The sequence below is a fragment of the Echinops telfairi genome, unplaced genomic scaffold (assembly GCF_000313985.2).
Source record: "Echinops telfairi isolate 266 unplaced genomic scaffold, ASM31398v2 ScPeMD7_44;HRSCAF=162, whole genome shotgun sequence".
Classification (NCBI taxonomy): Eukaryota; Metazoa; Chordata; class Mammalia; order Afrosoricida; family Tenrecidae; genus Echinops; species Echinops telfairi.
The window spans coordinates 7,331,624-7,353,492 of NW_022103942.1; the positions used below are offsets into that span (position 1 = coordinate 7,331,624).

At 35.7% G+C, this 21,869-nt stretch overlaps 1 protein-coding gene across 2 annotated transcripts in view; it reads right to left on the reverse strand.

Annotated features, from left to right (window-relative positions):
- Positions 1–21,869, reverse strand: part of DIAPH2 (diaphanous related formin 2) — a 982,643-nt gene that overhangs the window by 370,466 nt on the left and 590,308 nt on the right. The gene's annotated exons all lie outside the window — the stretch shown is intronic.

Below are 21,869 nucleotides of genomic sequence, written 5' to 3' on the forward strand. Positions count from 1 at the left end.
ATAATACTAATTTATAAATTATCAAGGGTTCAGGGGGAGGAGGGAGTGGGGAGGGAGGGGCAAAAATGAGGAGCTGACACCAAGGGCTCAAGTAGAAAGCAGGTGTTGTGAGAATGATGATGGCAATATGTGTACTAATGTGCTGGACACAAATGATGTATGCACGGATTATGAAGAGTTGTATGAGCCCCTAATAAAATGATTATTAAAAAAAAGTTTGTTACTATGGAACCATGCTATTCTCTCACATTTAACAGAGTACAGAATGTGAATATATAAATGCGCACCACACCACTGTGAAAAGCAAATTCTGACACAGCTACCCTAGGTAGGGTTGTGGACACTGTAAATGTTTACTGGTGCAGACAGTTTCATCTTTCCCCTATGGAGGGGCTGGTGGGTTTGAACTGATAACCTTAACATTAGCAGGTGTGTGTGTGTAATTATTTTCATCCATACTTATGCGGTGGCTTGAGAAAGGCTGTGGAAAATATCCATTACCTTTTCATTTTGCCTTCTCCAAAAGCATAGCCAAGGGCAAAGTAGTGCGGTTAAAACCTAGCTGATCAAAATTGTGTGATGCTCTCTACTGATGATCAGAGAACTGCAGCTCCCCATCCACAGGCAGCTCTGTAGGCGTGTACATGTGGTTCTGAAGTCAAATTGAAAACAAAATTCAAGGATATTATTCAGTTCATGGTAGTTTCATTTGTTTGTAAAAATATATGTATGGTTCTCCAATAATTTTTTAATTGTTGTGAAGGCCAGAGTTGGCTCTTCAGTTTCAAAAGTTTGCCAACTCTGACTCTATGCAAAGGCCAGTTGAATGGCTATGAGATAAGTTCAATGTTTTTATTACAGTCTCCACCATGACTCTTTTGGTGCCAGAGATGCTTCTGGTGACCTCAAACCAAACTCACTGCCATAGAGTCGATTTGCTCCCCATGATAGTAACACAGAAAACAGCTCTTCTGGATTACTGTATGTACTCATGCATAAGCCACGTTTTTCAACACATCTTCCCCCCCACACACATCTTTAAAAAAAAATCATTTTATTGGGGACTCATTCAACTCTTATCACAATCCATATATACATCTATTGTCTCAAGCACATTTGTACATTTGTTGCCATCATCATTCTCGAAACATTTTCTTTCTACTTGAGCTCTTGGTATCAGCTCCTCATTTTGCCCCCCCCTTCCCCTCTCTCCCCCACAAACCCTTGATGATTTATAAATTATTATTATGATGTCATGTGTTACACTGTCCAATGTCTCCCTTCACCCACGTTTCTGTTGCCATCCCCCAGGGAGGGGGTTATATGTAGATCATTGTAATCCGGTCCCCCTTTCTCCCCCTCCTTCCCTTTCCCCTCCTGTTATCACTACTCCCATTGTTGGTGCTGAGGGGTTTATCTATCCTTGATTCCCTGTGTTTCCAGCTCTTATCTGTACCCGTGTACATGCTCTGGTCTAGCCTGATTTGTAAGGTAGAATCGGCATCATGATAATGGGGCGGGGGGAAGCATTAAAGAACTAAAAGAAAGTTGTATGTTTCATCATTACTATAGTGCACCCTGACTGGTTCGTCTCCTCCCAGTGATCCTTCTGTAAGGGGGTGTCCAGTTGCCTACAGAAGGACTTTGGGTCTTCACTCTACAAGCACTCCCCCTCATTCACAATGATATGTTGTTTTGTTCTTTGATGCCTGATACCCGATCCTATTGACAGCTCTTGATCACGCAGTCTGGTGTGCTTCTTCCATGTGGGCTTTGTTGCTTCTGAGCTACACGGCCGCTTGTTTATCTTTTCGCCTTTAAGACCCCAGACGCTATATCTTTTGATAGCTGGGGACCATCATCTTTCTTCGCCACATTTGCTTATGCATCTGCTTTGTCTTCAGCGATCGATCGTGTTGGGAAGGTGAGCATCATGGAATGCCAGTTTAATAAAATAAAGTGTTCTTGCATTGAGGGAGTACTTGAATAGAGGCCCAATGTCCACCTTCAGCACATTTTAAATGCAGTTTTTGTGGTAAAATTAGGTGCCTTCGCTGATATTGGGGTTGGCTTATACTCGAGTATATATGGTACATGGTTTGACTTTTCCAGAAGACAGTAGTCTATGAATCTTCTGAATTGAGAACTGATTAATTCTACAAAGTCCTAAATTCCTTACTGCGGGATCATTTTGCTATCTTTCATATATTTTACTTGATCCCTTATAAAATATTTTTGTTACTGTAATGTTATTTTTTTTAATTAATTAAAAGAAAAGTAAAGCCATCTTACTTATTTTATGACTACATGTGCATATCCTAAGAGCAATTATTTAAAGATTACATTAATGAATAGAGTTTCCATTCATTTACTTACTCATGTATTCATTCAGAAATATTTATTGATAATCATTCTGCACAAGGCCTGATGCTAAGTACTATGGGAAATACAAACCTGGATTATCAGGGATTTGGAATGCTGTGGAGTAATTAAGGCATATGCATGTACACCTAGAAACCCTCCATTGGCAAGTTAAAATATTAGTTAAATGAGTGCAAGTAATAGTTATACTCATTATTTTGTGTCTTAAGTGATAATTCCAAAACCAATAGATAGGTTGCAATGGAATATCTCAGGGGCCAAATACATATTCGACATACATATCTCTAGTTTTATTGATTCTTCTTCGAATTGGGTAGCAAGCATTTCGCACACAGTAGGCATGCGATAAATTAGTGCTTAGTGAAACTACAGTGTCCACTAGGTGCTCTGAAATACTATCTCTTTAAAAAAATAATGTGGTATCCAACAAATGAAAAAGACAGGGCAACACACAGCAGGTTGAATAGATGTTTCCATAAACCATAATCGTTATCATGTGAAAGAAGGCTTAAAAGTTTTAAACTCCTACATTTAAAAGTGAGTAACTTGAGTAAAGAAATGACACTGGACTTTTCCAAGGTAACACCAGAGGAACATAACTAATCTAAATTAAAGTGTCTGCTTATTTCTAATGGGTGGTATATTAGATCCTATGCATGGTGTTTTATTAACAATGTTTCTAGGTGGCAAAACACTATAAAAAATCAACCTAGAAATACAGCACAGGAAATGTAAAATTATAATATAGGTCCTTTTCAGGATAGAAGGTGAAAAAAAACCTCACCTGGTTTGCATTAGAAGGACAAAATAAGCCAAGACACATTGTTTTGTAAAAAAGTAGAGTGTAAATAATAAATCAGTGAAATGAAGTTCTTTGTAAATGAAATTAAATTACTCAAGCATGTGTAATAGCACAATTCAAGGGTCAGTAGTTTGTTTCATTTTACAAATTAATAACAGGGGGGGTGGGGATAGAAGAGTTGGCTACTCAAAACACATCGAGCTGCCAGGAGCAACACTGCAAAAATACAAAATGGCATGAAATCAGAATTTCCTATTTTTTGTGCTTTAATTCCTTGATTATGGTAAATTACCACACGCGGTAATGCAAAACTTTTTGTAGGTCTCTGTGGTTCAATGAGGAAATGGCTTTAAATGACACCCAAGTACTTATCATTTAGTGGCCTGAGAAGAGTGAGCCAGTGGGGAGCAAAGAGGTCCCTCTGTCATTGGCGGGAGGAGATGATTTTGAACCAGATCCTGCAAAGTGAGTGAAACATGCCTGCTTTCAAATTCTGGTTGTATATTAATTACTGTAAGTCAAATGGGTACAATTCTGTACACTGAGGTCACACAAAAAATCAGTGGGTTATAGGTGCCCTAAAACATGTATGTATGCAAAGTGCCTAATTGATACCTAAAGCAAGATAATTATTCATGAAGCATGAATTGACATACTGTGACATGAATTTCCCACTCCATAGTGAAAGGAAATTCTAAGTCCATTCCTGAGGACAAGAAATAGTTTCAGAAAAATTGACTTATGGCCAAATTTTTTTTCTCTTGTGGAAGAAGTTAAAAAGTTAATGCGACTTATTACTTCTTAGTAAAGCAATAAGGGCCTAGCATATTCTATTTCTCAATATTGCTATTGTTCAACTTAATGAGGGCACAAGGGGATAAAATGTGGAAAAGGTAGGACACTAGAAAGGTCAATGGTCAGGCACTAGTTCTTAAAAGATTTTTCACTGTAACCTAAATAGGTTAATTTTTCAAAAGGAAACAAAAAAAGGATTTAATGGATTGTAATATTATGCAAAAGGAGGAATATGTGACAGATGGCAAAGATGAGCAACATTTACTGCAATATCTAACTCAGATCTGGCTGACATACCTCATTAGATTTCATATAAGGCATTCTCGTTATTGGTAAGTCAGAAACTCTCACAGATTCTTAATAGGTACAAAGTCAGATGGAACAATCAATAATTGGCAAGTTAATTTATATTACAAATCAACTCTACAAATAGTCCAAGTCGAGGCATTCTGTGCAGCAATATCAGTTCTGTGTTCATGTTTCTGTTAAGTCACATCATTTCTTGGTTTAATAGCAGATATTACAAAGCTTATTCTTGTGGATTAACTATACTTTGCAATCTCAAAATACAGTCTTTCTTTTCTTTTTTCTTTTGCAATAGGAGTCTTAACTGCTGTCAAGGATATGTAAAAAAAAAAAAACAAATTCCGCTACTCTTTAAAAAAAAATCAACAAAAAACACATCTCATGAATACTGTTTTGGCTCAAAGAATTAGCCTGTCAGTCGTGACAAATGCAGCAAAATAAAGCAATCTTTCTTTAAAGGTAAAGCAAAAATATATTTGACAATTAAGCATGTGTAGGTAAAAAAAATCCCTACCCCAGAATAAAACAACTAAAACAACATTTACACTCCTATTTTTTTTGTTTTCTATTTGCCTGAAACAACACAAAGTGAAATAGGAAATGCTTTGCAAGGTTAAAAAATGTCTATGCTGTTGTCTCTCTACATTCTCTTTTTCCCCCAACTCAACAGTACAGCCATAAATTACATAAGTATGGAAGGTAAACTTCCCCCAACCATTAAAAAAATGTTTATGCGAAGATGACATTGCTTCTTCCAATTGGACATCTTCCCTGAGTTCCTGGCAGTGGTCGAATCAAGAAGACGCATGGGCTTTCAGCAATGACACAGTAACAGTGACGTGGTTGAAAATGAGGGCTAGCAAAACTCACGCTTGGAAAGTCTACCATGACTAGAACAAATCCTGGAGACAAAATAATTTGCATAAAACAAAGGAGAAAGACGACAATATATGTTCATTTAAGATGTGAGTAAAAGTTCTTATTTTGTAGCATAAAAAAATAGCTATCATCGAGTCAGTAAATTCCTTCATGGCAAAATACTATGCATGATTTTTTCCGCCATTAGATTGGTAGCGCTAATCACTAGTACAGTTGCTAGCCATTGCTTGAGTAAAGAACAGTGCCAATAAAATTAAATTTAATTTTCTAACATAACATTCTTACATAACTCAAATATCCTGTATTGTGTGGTACTAGAAAAGGAAATATTCTCTCAAGAATCTCAAATGGGCTTAATTTATGGTAAATTAATATTAATTGTATCTGTTTAGTTATGCTGTGAGTGTGGCAGCTTCAAAGTTAGGGCTAAATGCTGGCTCACTAGAATAGAGAACTGACTAGTTAAAATTCTACATAATAGGAATGAAACTCTTAATTGATCCTTAGATTGCTGCAGTTATATCCAACATCCAGTCTCCTTTTCCTGGCCATCAAGACTCTACACAATCTGTTTGCTACTGATTTCTTATTTTCACCTTATATTAATTTTCCTTTTGTTAGTCACACATCAGCCACATGAAACCTCGTTCTGCATCTCAAACACACCAAGCTTGTAACAGTTTCAGGATTTTTAACAAGGTATTCTCTCAACCTGAAATTATTTTTCCCCTCATATCTTTTCATGGCTGAAACTTTTGTAAGGCTAAAGAACCATTGGAAATGTCACGTTGACAAAAAGATCTTTTCTGACTTCCCAAACTAAAGTAGCAACAGATCACTATCAGATCACATGAGATGTACACTTAGCACTACCTAGCTTCTAGTTTCCCCAACTACAATTTCAGTTGCAAAAGAACAAGTATCTCATTAACTTCTCAACCACATACTGATGCCAGGAATACAAATATTGGGCTTTCTTAATTGATATTCTGGCTTCGAGTTTCCCTCAACATATTCATTAACATGCTATTGGCAGATTTATCATCTTAAAGTGTCATTCTTTGGTCATGGTGGTGAAATAGCACATGTTGGGTTGCTATTCACTAGTTCAAAACCACCATCTTCTCCAGGGGAGAAAAACTGGGCTTTCTACTCCCTAAACAATTAGTCTTGGAAACACATAGGGATAGGTCTACGCTGTACTATAGGGTGCTTATGAGTTAGAATTGACTCTATGGGAGTGAGTCTGGTCTTGGTCTTTGGTTGTGCAATGACCCATCTTCCTACCAAGAAACAAAGTAGCAAAATAATAGGTTTTGAATGTGTCTATCATTTCTACTATTGTCATGTTTCTCAAATTTCTTACAATTACCCTGTACTGGTTTTGGTAAATAAGGAATTAGAACAAAACTAATTTTAGAATAGCACTTGTAAAAACTTAGAGCAATAGCAGGGTTAACATAAATTGGAGATAGATAGAAGAATCATTTCTACAAAGACGGAAAATCAACCATGCATGCCCCTGTTCGTGGAGGTTGGGAAGTGGTAAGGGGAAACAGTAACACAGTTACTGAAGCTATAGAACTTCTCTAAAATGAGTCTGTGAAAAGGTAAATTCATAATGTACCCAGGTGTTCTTGATGGTACGAGAGGCATGTGTGGCATGTCTGTAGAAATGAACGGCTAATGTTCCTTCAGTATATAGGCAGCTCCCGGGGGGGGGGGGGGAAGAGTGTTTCCACCCCCCCAAGTCTGTCTTTAAGTTGAATTTGTATTTACATTGGAAAAGTTAAGTAAAGCTCCTATTGAACACCAGTTAGTCAAATGTTTGTCTTAGTATAGAGTATATAATATATTTTTCTCTATATAAAATTTTTAAAAAACTTCTAGCTACATGAAAATGTATTTAACATAATAATACACTAATAGTATTTTGAGGTATGCCACAAAGTGGTGACCATTTGTTATTATAAACCATTGTAAGTAACTGAAAATTTTAATGTAAAAGGATTTATAGGGGGGGTAGTTCATAAGATAGAAATTCAAGCCAGGGACTACTTGTACTGCCCGTACATAGCATATTATGGGTATATAGTGTGTGTGAAAGAGGAGGGAGGGAATTGTGTGTACTTAGGGAAGGTGTGTGTGTGTGTGTGTGTGTGTGTGTGTGCATGCACGTATGTACAGGGGTCTGTCTGTACATGAGTATTTCCAAGAGATACCCATGAATTCAGAGAAACTAAAGAAATGATAAAGTATGGGAAAGGAGCCTTGAATGTGTGTATGCATTCACACTAAGGGCATGAACAATTATTCCTGCCTCAAGAACAGAAATGGAACATTGTTGAAAACAAACAACAAAATGAAGTTTTGGAGCTAAGGTGGGAGGAATAAAAAAAGCATTCTTAATATTCAAAGATTGATGCTAATCCAAGATCATCAGGATATGGTTACTATATGGTTAGAACACTCTGATTAAGAAGACAGTTAAGAGTATAGTTACAGAGCCTAATAAAATGTTTTGTGTATATTAAATTTAGAACAGAACTTTCCTTTAAAAAATTGGCTCCCGCATTCAAATGGTTAATTGTGAACCGAAGGCATTTTGATTATTTATGAAAGAGTATGCTACTGCAATTCCATATTATTGGGATTTCACTGAAAATGTGTTCAAAACATTTCATAGCCTTTAATGCACAAGATTCTAAAAACATGAAATGAATGGCTCATGGCAATTATTTGTGACTTAACTGACAACTTAATGGGGGCATTTTGATTGATCTGGAAATAGAGAGTCAGCTATGATGAAAAGAAAAAAACCCCAAAACCTAACAGAACTCTCCCAGTGTGCAATCTGAACAAATAGCAAAGTAAAGGAAGAGATGCATGATGTGAGTCTACATTTTGTCAATAAACTGCTAAGACAGTTCTGAAGTCACTAGTTAGATCACTTTGCCGTCTGTGTGGAAAACTTTACATGTAATACTGTTTAATCAGTGCTTAGAGTGAACACGGAAGGATGCTTACTCCTTGGACCTCTTTTCATTGCCCTCTGTACTTACTCCCTAAGTAAGCTTATCTAGTCTAATGGCTTTCAATATGGTCAGCATGCAATTGACTCTTAAATTTATATCTCTAGTCTGGACTGTGTCTCTACATTCTAAGTTTACATAACCAATGCACATATATATATATTTCATTTGCATGGTTCATAGAGCCCTCAAAGCCCAAAATTCCTGAAACAAAATTCTTGATTCAATCTTCATAAACATTCCATTTGTCCCCCAAACCAAATCCAAACTCCCTGCCATCAGGTTGATTTCAACTCATAGCAAGCCTACAGGAAAAAGTAGAACTGTTTCTATGATTCTCTGAGGAGAACTGTCATTCTTTTTTTTTTATTTTATTTTTCTAATCATTTTATTAGGGGCTCATACAACTCTTATCAAAATCCATACATACATCAACTGTGTAAAGCGCATTTGTACATTCATTGCCCTCATCATTCTCAAAACATTTCCTCTCCACTTAAACCCCCGGCATTAGGTCCTCATTTTTCCCCTCCCTCCCCGCTCCCCCCTCCCTCATGAGCCCTTGATAATTTATAAATTATTATTTTGTCATATCTTGCCCTGTCCGACATCTCCCTTCATCCACTTTTCTCTTTAAAAAAAAAAAACATTTTATTAGGGGCTCATACAACTGTTATCACAATCCATACACACATCAATTGTGTAAAGCGCATTTGTACTTCATTCTCAAAACATTTTCTCTCCACTTAAACCCCCAACATTAGGTCCTCATTTTTCCCCTCCCTCCCTGCTCCCCGCTCCCTCATGAGCCCTTGATAGTTCATAAATTGTTATTTTGTCATATCTAGTGGGCGAGGGGAGACGTCGGACAGAACTGTCATTCTTGATAGGAGTAGAAAGCCCAATTTTGTTCCTAAGGAGCTGGTCATTTGAAACTGCCGACCTTGCAGTTAGAAGCAGAGTGTGTAATACTCTAGGCCACTCTCTGATTTTCAATTGACACATGGCTTCCCATCATATAAATAGGCCTTATAGAATTTGATCCAAGGCAGACCACCTCATGCTCTATTCTCTACTTCATTCAAAGTCACACTTGACTTCTTGCTATACCTTAAATACTTCAAACAACCCCACACCTGAGAGCAGGGGTCCTCAAACTTTTTAAACAGGGGGCCAGTTCACTGTCCCTCAGACCCGTTGGAGGGCCACACTATAGTTAAAAAAAAAACTACGAACAAATTCCTAAGCACACTGCATATATCTTATTTTGAAGTAAAAATACAAATGGGGCAAAAACACCTGGCGGGCCAGATAAATATCCTCAGCGGGCCACATGTGGCCCACAGGCCGTAGTTCGAGGATGCCTGCCTTAGAGCCTTTGCACAGCTGTCCCTTCTGCTTATATTTTCATCTACTGATCATCTATTAAGTTATTTCAACATTTGGATATTGTGAATAATTTAACTATGAACATCCTAATACAAGTATCTGTTGCAGCCTCTGTTTGGAGCTTCAAGGTTTTTTTGGAAAAGAATGGAATTACGGGATCATATGGTACGTCTGTATTTAGTTTTGACACAAACACATTGTTTTCAACGAAAGTTGTGCTATCTTAAATTCCCACCAACAGTGAATGAAAGATTCAACTTCATCACTGTTTCATCAGTATTTTCTATTTTTTATTTATCATAGGTCTCTTACTGTGGGTAAAATGACACACGGTTTTTTAAAGACTCGTAACTCAACATTTTATTTTAATTTTTTCCTATTGAAAAAAAGATCAGTATAATTCAAAGTGACTTATGAATATGTCTTCAGGAGCAAGCAAGTAAACAAACAAATATACCAATACCCTAAATGCTAAGGGAAAGGATAAATAAATTTAGTTCAATGCATTCCATTATATAACATTTTTAAAACATATTTTAAAAATTCATAAATGGACAAAAAAGGTATAGAGCCCAACACAAGCTCTCTGGGAAGGGTCATTATTTGGATTTTAAAGAAAAATAGTCAGATATGGAAAGTGGAGGCTTGTATTTTAGGTATAAGGAGTATTATGTGGGCAGAAAAAAATGGCAAAGAACTCTTGAGTTGATCAGAAAATGTTAGTCTAATGCAACTAGAGTACAAAAGCACAAAACAGCATCAACAATTAGTGAGGACCAGGATTTTTGTAATTGCTATTTATCATAGGAAACCACTATAGAAAATGTTACCATGACTAACCAACTTATATTTTAATTTAATAATTAGTTTATTTTGAACAATTTCACTGCCATACAATTCACATATAATACATTTTAATACTTCAATCACATTCATAAGACTTGTGCAACCATCACTACAGTCAATTCCAGTATATTTCTTCTTTGTTTTAAAAAGTTCCACTGCTATGACTGAACTGTTGAATTGTGTGATATGTGAATTATATATCTTGTAGTTTTGATTTATATCTCTCTGATGATTCATGATGCAGAACATCATGTCTTTGGGGACAGTTGAACGTCCTCTTTGGTGAAATCTCTATTCAAATATTTATAGCCGTTTTTAAAAATATTGAATCATTTTCTTTTCTCTAGTTACAATGTTGAAAATATATTTATATATTAGAATCTTATTAGATATATAGATTCAAAAGATATTTTCCCAGTTCACATATTATAATTATCATGTTTTGTAAAGTCTTCTGTTGACCAAAATGTATAATTTTAATAAGGTCTCATTTATTTATTTTGTCTTATACTATCTGTGCTTTTATTATATTACATAATCCATTTTCAACAGCAAAATATGAGTGTTGCTTTGTATTTACCTCTAAGATTTGTAAGCCTCCAGTTTTTACATTACGTCTTTAATTCCTTTTGGATTTGTCTGTGTAAAATATGAGGTATATAATTTGTTCCATTTTTCTGCATATGGAAAATTAATTTTCTCATCTCTCCTTTTCAGTGGACTTAGTACCTTCCTTATAAACGAGTTCAGCTCACCATTATATATACATCTTATAAACCCCTATGGTAGAGGAGACCTCACCTCAAGTAGGGTCAATTTTACAAGATGGGTTGGGAGGAGGCGGGGTGGGGGGTGGGGTTGGTGGTGCGACAAGAAGGAGAAGACAATTCATTTGCTGTCACACCACATTTTGCTAAAGTGGCCTTTGAATTACAGGGCTGGGAAAGAATATTGAAAGTACCATGTGTTTCAAAAAGAACAAACCATTTTGTCTTGGAAGAAGTATGGCCAGGGTGCTCTTTAGAGGCACAGATGGTAAGACTTTGTCTTACATACTTTGGACATGTTTCAGTAGAGAGCAGGCCCTGGAGTAGGACAGCATGTGAGGTAAAGTAGAGGGGCAGCAAAAAAGAGAAGGTCCTCCTCAAGGAGATGGATTGACAGACTGAAATATAGGAACAGCTGTGATGGTGGCTCAGAACCAGGAAGTGCTTTATTTTGTTGTACACTAGGTAGCTAGGGGTCAGAATTGATTTGAAGGCACCTAACAACAGCAATATTAAATATATTTTGATGGTTAATGTTATAAGTCAGGTGGGCAAGGCTATTATTTTTAAGTAACTGGCAAATATGGATGTGGTCAGCCAATCAATTGAAAGAAAAGTTTTCTCAGTTGGTTTGGTCTGCCTTCAGTATACAGAAAGTGCTTCTGCAAGATTCTCTTCTGTTTCTTTCTCAACTGTGAACTCTTCTTATCACCTGATTCTTATTTCTTGGTACAATGGCCAGATTTTGGTTTTACCAGTTCTCACAAACCTCTAGTTAAGCAGAGGTTTCCAGCCTGCCACCTGATGAGTGAATTTAGAATTTGCAATCCCCTACAACTATGTGGGCCATGTCATTGGAGTAAATATCTATCTCTAGACTTGAACATGCTTCATCGATTTGGCTCATCTATAGAGTAAGATACTGATAAACTTTTTAAATTTTTGAGTCAACCTGGTAGTACCTTGCAAGACAGGCCAGATGATCTATACTCCAAAAGTCAATTATTTAAAACCCTACAGTGTACATGAGTTGAAATGAACTGAATAGCAATTAAAAACAACATTACTTTTTAACCCTCATTACTTTTCTTATCATTTAACATTGTCTGAAATGATGTTACATTCGTAGTTTTGAGATGGTGTACAACATAAGAATATATGCCACAGGAGTAACATGGTATTTTAGCTTCTTATTCAATGATTCCTAGTGAAAGGATCAGGTGCCTTATAGTATGTGTTTGATAAATATTTGCAACAAACACATCTTGTGTATATTATGTTATGAAAACAAGTAACAAAATATAAAACAGTAGAAACCTGAAATATCTGCAAAATAACAAACAAAAGGTACTACGCCCCCTTTATAGTGTGACTGAGTTAATAAAATGACAGGCACCTTCCCTTAATTAACATACCAATAATACTAATCTCTTTACACTTGGTATGTCACACAGCACACAAATCAAGAGTTGTCGGGTTTTTATAAACTTGCAATTCAAAGATATGACCTTGCAATCAAAAACCAGATCTTTGGGCATTAACACCTCCATCATTTTAACACCTAAACTGCCTGCAGGCAGCAGGGCTTCTTCTCAAAGACTAACCCATGGCAGCTGCATTTCATTTTTATTTGAAAAGACTGATCCAGTGTTTTTATAGCTCTTGATTAAACTGTTTAAATAAAAAAAGTAAATGTTGAAAGAGGAAACCACTGAAGTTAAGCCCTCTGTAAACGAGTAATGGGCAAATCTCTGGTGGTTTGAAAGTTCAGTTTAGACAAATACCTAAATCTATCTGAAACTCTTTAGCTGAAAAATTTCAGCTCCCACAAGGTTAGGAGAGCTTTAGGTTTTTCCATTGAATCTGACACAGCTTTTCAAACATAGCCACATTCAGGCCCTAGCCATTAATAAAGGCAACCTAGAGTGAAGGAGGTAGTGAACAAAATTTTTGAAATATCAAATGTCCTCTGTATTTGGCTCAAATTGGGAGAATTATACTCTTGGCGTATACATTCAGTACGACCACAGACAAGAAACTATATACATTAGAAATGCAACCAAATAATCAGGGTTGAGGTAATTTGCTACAAAACATTTGTAGCTACAGAGGCAGAAATAAAGATTTCTCTTCACCTCTTCCCTGCGTTAACTTTTCTCCATGCTACATGTATAAGCTCAAGCATTACTTTCTGCGGTCCAGGCTGTTGAGTGGCAGATAATCATAAAGAGCGGAATTGTCGGTTAAGGTTGACCTGCAAATCACAAGTAGTTTGAAACCACCGGTCTGTGGGAGGAAGAGGAGGCTTTCAACTCCAATCAAGAGTTACTGTTTTGGAACCCCATAAGGGCAGATCTAGTTTATCCTATAGGGTCACTATGATGAGACATAATCTACTCAATGGCGGTAAGTCTGGATTCTTGACCATTATCATTGATATAACACCAATCTCTTCCATTAGAAAATGTCTTTGAAGGTAAGAACTATGTCTTTTGAGCTCACAACTGTATTCCACATTCCTAGTAAAGAGTCTGGGACAATGTTTTTATGTAAATATATAAAGATAGGTGTATATCGTTCAAGACAAAGTGGGTACATAACAAATGTGAAGAAAGCGGTGCCCGGCTATTAAAAGATATAGTGCCTGGGGTCTTAAAGGCTTGAAGGTAAACAAGCAGCCATGTAGCAGGGAAGCACCAAAGCCCACATGGAAGAAGCACACCAGCCTGTGTGTCAAGGGAATAGGTATCAGAAGCTCAAAATCAAGCAATTAAATTTATGTGAAGGAGCGTGGAAAAAGGAGAGACCTAAAAACCACCTGTAAGATAATTGCACAATCTCTCAGAGAAGGGCCACACAGAAGGGATGACATATCCAGGGTGTGGTATAGCACCGAAGAAACACATCCTCTAGTTCTTCAATATTTCCTCCCCTTACTATCATGGTCTTTGATAGCAATTGTACAATTATGGTTGATCTAACTTAATTATGGATTGTTAAAGTATCTGTAAGAGTCCTCAATAATATGATTAATTAAAAAAAAGAGCCTGGCACATAGAAATTTCTCAATGAATAAAAATTTGCCACATGTAAAAATCACTGTAAGCATCAATTAGACATACATACAATATAGTGGGTTTCACTACAGAACTTTACAAAGTAGAATTGAGAATATGGTTTTATAAACATTAAAATTCTATACAAATATAATATCCTTCATATTATATTATAAGCACAAATGAAAGTAGGGTTAAATATCTATCCATCCCATTAGATACAGGCAAACCCATGTGATTATAATATAGGAAACAATTCAGATTTTGAATTGGTATTTGATAGGAGAAAAATATTACAGAAGGGAAACAAGAGTTCCTCAATTTGGGGTTCTTTATAGCCCATTGAATAGTGTTTAATTTCACTAGATTTTTATTCTTAATCTTTTGAAATTTGAGAGTCACCCTCTCCCCTAGTGACAATTCCCATTACTCACAACTAGAGAGGACTAAATGGGTCGCCCAAAACTTTTTTTCATCTTTACTCACTCTGGATCTTTCTTTGTGTTTGAGCTGCTATACTCCATAAAACATTCCCTGAGGTCAGTCTTCTGTCAGAAGTGATCTTCCACTGTTCTAAACTACTAGTAAGACAAAGTATATGAACAAAATGAAAACTACTATGGAAGTATTATGCTACTGCCACTGAACCCATTTGGACTCAAAGTGACCCACGTAGGATTTCCAAGACTAAAAAGCCTTTAAGGAAGCAGAGAGCCTCATCTTTCTGCTGTGGAGTGGCTGGTGGATTAAAGCCAAGAAAGATGTAGTTAATAGCTGAGCACCCAACCCACAGGCTAGTCAGTACTCCTTAAGAAAATATTTGGCTTTATCATTTTAATGAATTAATTTCCCAATGTATATGGTATTTCTCTTATTCATGCAGTTTTATAATCACCCAGTTATACTGTTGTTTCCTTTTTCTAAGCTTCTGAAAGTAATTTTCCATGTCTTATCCATTTGTGCTTTGTACATAAAGCATACTCATGCATGAAAAGAATAATATAATCAATTCTCATTATTCATGGTAGTCACATTCAGAAAATCAGAAACTGGTGACTACCACATCATTGCTTCTAGGGGAAATATAGGGTGAGGTTCTCGAGAGCCTCTGGTCACAACATTTTTTAAAAACTGATCAATACATATCTTTGTTTTATGTCTATTTCTATTTACTATACACTGTTGATTTGCTAACACTGCAATCACAGACAAAAGCATTATAACTCAGGCCAGAATGAAGCCTATCAAACAAAAGTATTTTCTCTGTAACTTACATAACAGGCTTTTCATGCTTAGGGACACTAGAAAACACCTTAGTACTATGCTTGGGGTATATTTTAAATAGCAAAATCATCAATAAAAAGAATAAAAATGTAGCATTAAACATACTGAGAAAAGGGCTTTGTTTACAGCATGAGAACGGAAGCGAAAAGGCAAAGTAGCACCTGGCTGACTCCAGCTGAAAACAAGTATATTGGGCAACTCGGACTTTTGGTCAGTCTGCACATGTCTGTGAATATAACCAGGAAAGCACTGGCAAAACTGATGTTGACATTACATATACACTTTGATGAGAAGGAGCATTTGCAAATACAAGAAACATAAATAATGAGGATTAACTATATAGTTATATATATAATCAACAAATTATTTTTACATGTTCTGTAAATTTTCACTATTTGATTTCATGATAACAGAAATCACTGAACAATATCGTTTAGTCAAAAAAAATCTAAGAAATCTGATAGAAATGTTTTCACACGTAGCCTTTCATTACACACATCTTTAATCTCTTTGTTGTTTGTTCACCTTAAATATGAAACCCTGATTTCTTCTTCAAGCCAGAATGTTTTTAGAATATCTTCATGATATCCAGTGGGTTCATGAACTATAAAACAATATTTTAATATTCATCAAATATAGACAAAATTAATGAGGGTAAATTTGTTTAAACGAAAACATTGAATGACTTTTAAAGTCAAAAGAATCATTTTTTGAAGAGGACATAGATAAATAGTTTAAATTACTGTCCCTATATCACACTCCAGAAAACATGGAAATAAAATGTCAACAGAGAGCAAACCATGCATTCATTCATTCACCAAAAATGTATTGAGCCCTACTATGTGTGAAGCATTTGAAGAACTGAATCAACACAGTTAAATTCTTGCACAAAGAGAATCGCATCTCCTCTATGAATCTTCCCTTAAACGCTCAAAACCACAATCTTAGTGCATTTATAGTCAAAGCCACACTATTAAACTTTACTAAATGCCATCCTTTTAATGACTTATTTCACATAGGTGAGCTAAGTGCAAAGTCCTTTAGCGTGGAGACTACTTTGTAATTCATTTTCATGCTTCAGTCTGATGGTACCAGGTATATGCTAAGGGCCACATAGTTGCTTAATAAATATAAGCAGATTGGTTGATATAAATATTGGAAGAAATTTATACTTGAACTTTGAAAATTGTCTGTATAGACAGTTCTTAATTATGTGTGCTAACAAAATAGCTGATTCAAATCAAAGGATTATCTACAACTCATTTCCATTTCTCTTTGGAAGGTATTTCAACACTGAACTTGGTAACTGAGTGTCTTGGTAGGTTTGAGAAGACGTTTCTAACAAAATAATTGCAATGCTAGTTCCCTACAGTAGCCAAAGCAAGGACACTATCTCACCCTTCAAAGAGACGAGATAGAGTATCAATAACATCTATTGAATTTTTCCTTAGCACTACCCCTACTTATAAGTAATTGAATCATCGGGCAATACTTCTTGTTATCTCTTTATCCTCTTAACTCCTTGAGTATATTCCTCTTTGAAAGCATAAAATATACCTTAAATTTATTTGCAGTTGTCGTAAGATTTAGAATAGTACCTTTTCTATAGTATACAATTATCTCTGAATTCTAATTGTTGTACAATTCTCTTTTCTATAGAAGTGTCAATCTCCATAGTGAGGTATACATATTTTGTTACCTCCACAGTAATTCACTATTTTTAAATGACATACCCTTTTTCTGTCAGTCTGAAACAAAGCAAACTTTAAAAATATAACAACAAAAAGCAGATAAAATGGTGATGCACAAAAGTGGATTATGATCATTTAATTTAAAAGTAAAAATTCTTTAGGGGATAATGATGTTGTGAGGTTTCACACACAATGATAAATAATTATAGCCTTTCCCAAGCTACAAAGCAGGTTCTAAGTCATTATTATGCTTAATCCTAATAAATAACACTATCATGTTTGGTAGACAAGTACTGAATGTCTTAGTTTTACAAATGGGAAAACTGAGCGACTTTAAAAGGTCACAAAGACTAAGGCTAGAACACAGGTCTGTTAATACCTAGACCACAAATCTGTTCATTAAAGTGGAGAAATAATAATGTTCTGTATTTGTATAGATCACTAAAGGTACTTTACAATATAAGGAGCAAATAAAGGGAAAGGGAGTATTTCTCCTTAGTGTGCAAAATAAAGTGGGGACATTTTAGGTTCTGAGACAGAACCACCAAGATAAAGAAATTTGAAAAATAGTGACGATAAAAAATGGCTGTGAACACATTTTTAAAGCCACAGCACAAGTGGGAGGGAGGGGTAGATATTCATTTTTGATGAAGTAATGATACCCTGGCCCTTGAAACCATTTATGACCCAATAACTCTGCACAGAAGGCAACTGGTGATTTCTCACTGATACATTTTTGAAAGCTTTTCTGTTGTTCTTTTTAAAAATTTTCCCTTTGAGTTTTGATTCTCACCATTATGATTCTCACTATTAGTAAATCCCTCAACCTCATGTAAGTAGCCAATATATGATTTCAGTTGGTAATTCTTCTAGATATACTTTATGTGATATACATGTGTGTGGGTACATATAAACTGCAAGAATAATTTTCAGTAATGTTTGTTACATACTTCTCTCCACTTCTAACTTCACTAATGATCTGGGACAATCGGATATCCTACAATTTACCTTGTTAACACAAAAAAAGAGTATCATATGTTTACTAAATATATCAACTTAATTTCCTTTCCTGCAGTTTGTTTTTTAAGTCTTTCTCTTACACGGGTAATTAATATCCTTTACTTTAAAAATTTAAGATCTGTGGAGAAAAGAACAATGTAAATTAAAAAGAAAATTTACATTACAAGATGTTTTAAAGCTATGAAAAATAGGAGGAGCCCTGGTGGCATAGTGGGTTCTACAATGAGCTGTCATCTACCAGGGCAGTAGTCGAAACCCTCTGCTGCTTTGAGGGAGAAATATGAGGCTTTCTACTCCTTTAAATAATTTGTTTTGGAAACTCCCAGTTCTGCTCTGTCCTGTGGGGTCCCTTTGCGTCAGAGTTGACTCAATGAAAATGAATGTTTTAGATTCTCAAATATCTTAATGAGAAATTACTGAATAGATTTCTACTATATAAAACTGCCATATAATTCTATATTTGAAAAAATATACAAATGATATTTGGCTGCAAGGAATATATTACCTGAATAGTTTTGTTAACAGAATTATTACCAGCTATAAATTATGTGAGTGTTTAGCACACCATATATACTTTTCATAAGTGAAAATAAGTTTTAATAAATTTTCAATCAAAGTAAAGGGAAACAAATTTAGAGATCCATTGCTATGTTATTTAATTTTGCTCTTCTAAATAACATAATTGACTTAAATAATTTCTATTTGCATGTAATCAGGAAAGGTATTTGACTGGGTTGTATCCTTTCACAATACTTATTCAATGTGTATTCAGAGTAAATAATCTATAAAAGTGTACCATATGTAGGAGGACAATGCTTCCGGATTGGAGGACAGCCCATTAACAACCTAAAACACACAACAGACTTAACTTTCCTTGCTGAAATCCAAGAAGACTTGAAGCACTTACCGAAGAAATTCAGATAACACAGCCTTCAATATGATTCCAACTCAATATGAAGCCAAACAACATCCTCACAACTGGATCAACAACCAACATCATGGTAATCGGAGAGAAGAGTGAAGCTGCTCAAGTTTCATTTTACTGGCATTTGCTTCTATTACTCTCCTAGAAGCAGCAGACCAGAAAGCCAATCTGCCGCACAAGACTTCTCTAAAGTTTTCAGTTGCAAATATGGCATCTTGAGGACCAAGGTCCACCTGACTCAAGTCAGTCTCTGCAATCACCATATGTGCAAGTGAAAGCTGAACGAGGAATAAAGATAACTGGAGAAGAAAAGATGCTTTTGAATGATGTATTGTTAAAGAATGCCATTCTTATTTGCCAAAGGAACCAATAAATTTGTCATGGGGGAAGAACTGCAAAAAGGCTCCTTAAAAGCAGATGTTCAAGACTTCTCACATACTTTGAATATGGACTCTCGAAAGATCCAGCCGTGGAAAATGACGTCATCTTTTGTTAACGAGAGTGTCAGACAAAGAGAAAAGGAAGGCCCTCGGCAAGGCGGACGGACACCCTGGCTGCAACAATGGACTGGAACCTAACGAGCACTGTGCGGCTGGTGCAGGACCAGGCAGGGTTTCCTTCTGTTGCATAAAGAGCCACTCTCTAAGTTGGAACCGAAGAGACAGCACCTAACAACACTACAAGAATACTCAAAATAATGCAGCCATATTAAAGAATCTTCTTCTTCGAGTTCTTTTTTGTTTTATGTCGACTCATGATGACTAAATCCCCCGGAGTCATTTAAAAAATATATTTTAGTGTTTAACTTCTGGTGGAGAGGATGAGAATTAATCCAATTGAGGAGGGGGTACATTAACTCTTTCAGACAAATTTATGTTCTGTAAAACATAATTTCCCAGATGAGCCTTTTGTGGTCTGAAAGGCTTCATGGACTTTTTAACGTCTGTTCTCACGATGAGCAACGGCCACCAAATGCCCACCAATTCCCTGAATGAAGTATGGAAAGCATCGTTCATGTAATTTCAGGCTGAGGTTGAAACAAACAGTAGTTTCCAAAGAGAAAAAAAAGTGAATATATACTCAAAGTGGATATGTTCCATTAGACAGTTTCTTAGTAACAATTTTGATCTAAGCAGAATTATGAAGAGATAAATCTCAGTATCTATATTTTAAATAAAAATATTCTACGGAAATGACATTGGAAACTTGCTTAGATTCACTTATTTTCTCAAACAGAGCTTATATCAGAATAACGATGCTAATGTTTTCTATTTACTTGACAGAATGTTAAATTTAATATTATCATTACACAATGAATGCTAACCTAATTAAAGAAATATACATTAAGCATTTGTTTTCTACAAAACATTGTGCTAGGCTTGATGAACAGTAGTACTCAAAGATGAATAATCTGCATCTCAAAAGAGTTTCTAACACAGTGTTCAAAACCAACATGTATATAAATAGGGTAGAGTCAAGCCAGCAAGTGAAATAATCAAAGTATTAAAATGTGATGAGAACACAGGGGACAGGGAAATTAATTCTGATTGCGAAAGATTTCTGCAGGAGATGGTCTGGCAACTAATTTTAAAATTGGTTTACAATCCTTTCATAAGGAAACATTTTCCTGTTTGAGGGATAGTGGAAAGGAAACAATAAAATAGTTTTACAGTGACCAAATGCAGAATTCATCTCAGCTGTATGAAACTTTCCAATCTGGGGAGTAGCACAATGTACTGGTTTAAACATGAATTCTGGTCCTTAACTGCTTCCTACATGTATGACTTTAAATACATAGTTGAACCTCCGCAACCTTCCTTTTCTCATATTTAAAATGGGGTTAATAAATAGCACTATCTTAAAGGAATGCTTTGAAAATAACTAGAAAAATCTTGAGCAAATAGACACACAGACCCACACTTTATACTGCGTCAATTCTGACCCATGGCAAATCTATATATCAGAATAGAAGTGTGTGTGTGTGCCACCCGTGGTTTCTCTCTGTCTTTCTGTCTCATATCCTGTTATAAAGAGTATTTTTATGCAGCTTTTATTATATCACAATAGCATAAAACAAAGAAGCAATTACTGATAACCTATATGTGAAATATTTTTAGCATTACCAGACCCATAAAATGACCAACCAAATTAGGACATACAAAATCTAAAATAGCATTAACATATAGTGTTCACAGGCACAATTCAAAACTGTAAGTAACTTAATTCTGAAATATTGGATGTAATTCCAAGGGAACGGATTTGGCAATACCATACTCATTTATCCTTATTGGGATTCCCACTGGCACTAAACGCTCGCTCCAAAACAAAAATTGAATGTTTGTTTGTCTCTACTGTGATGGCTTAGGTGTTTCTGTGATGCTGAAAGCTATGCTACCAGTATTCCAAATATCAACAGGGTCACCCATTGTGGACAGGTTTCAGCAGACCTTTTAGACAAAGATTAAAAAGAAATACTTGGCCATCTCTTATGAAAAAAGAAAATACTGAGTAGTAAAAATCTTATGGATAGAAGAGGCACTGTCTGAAACGGTGTTGGAAGATGAGCTCCTAACGTGGAAAGACACTCAGAATACAGCAGGAGAAGAGCTGCTTCATCAAAGTAGAGACAAACATAATGATGTGGATGATGAAAAGCCTTTAGGATCTTCATTTGTTGATGTGGCAGCACTCAAAA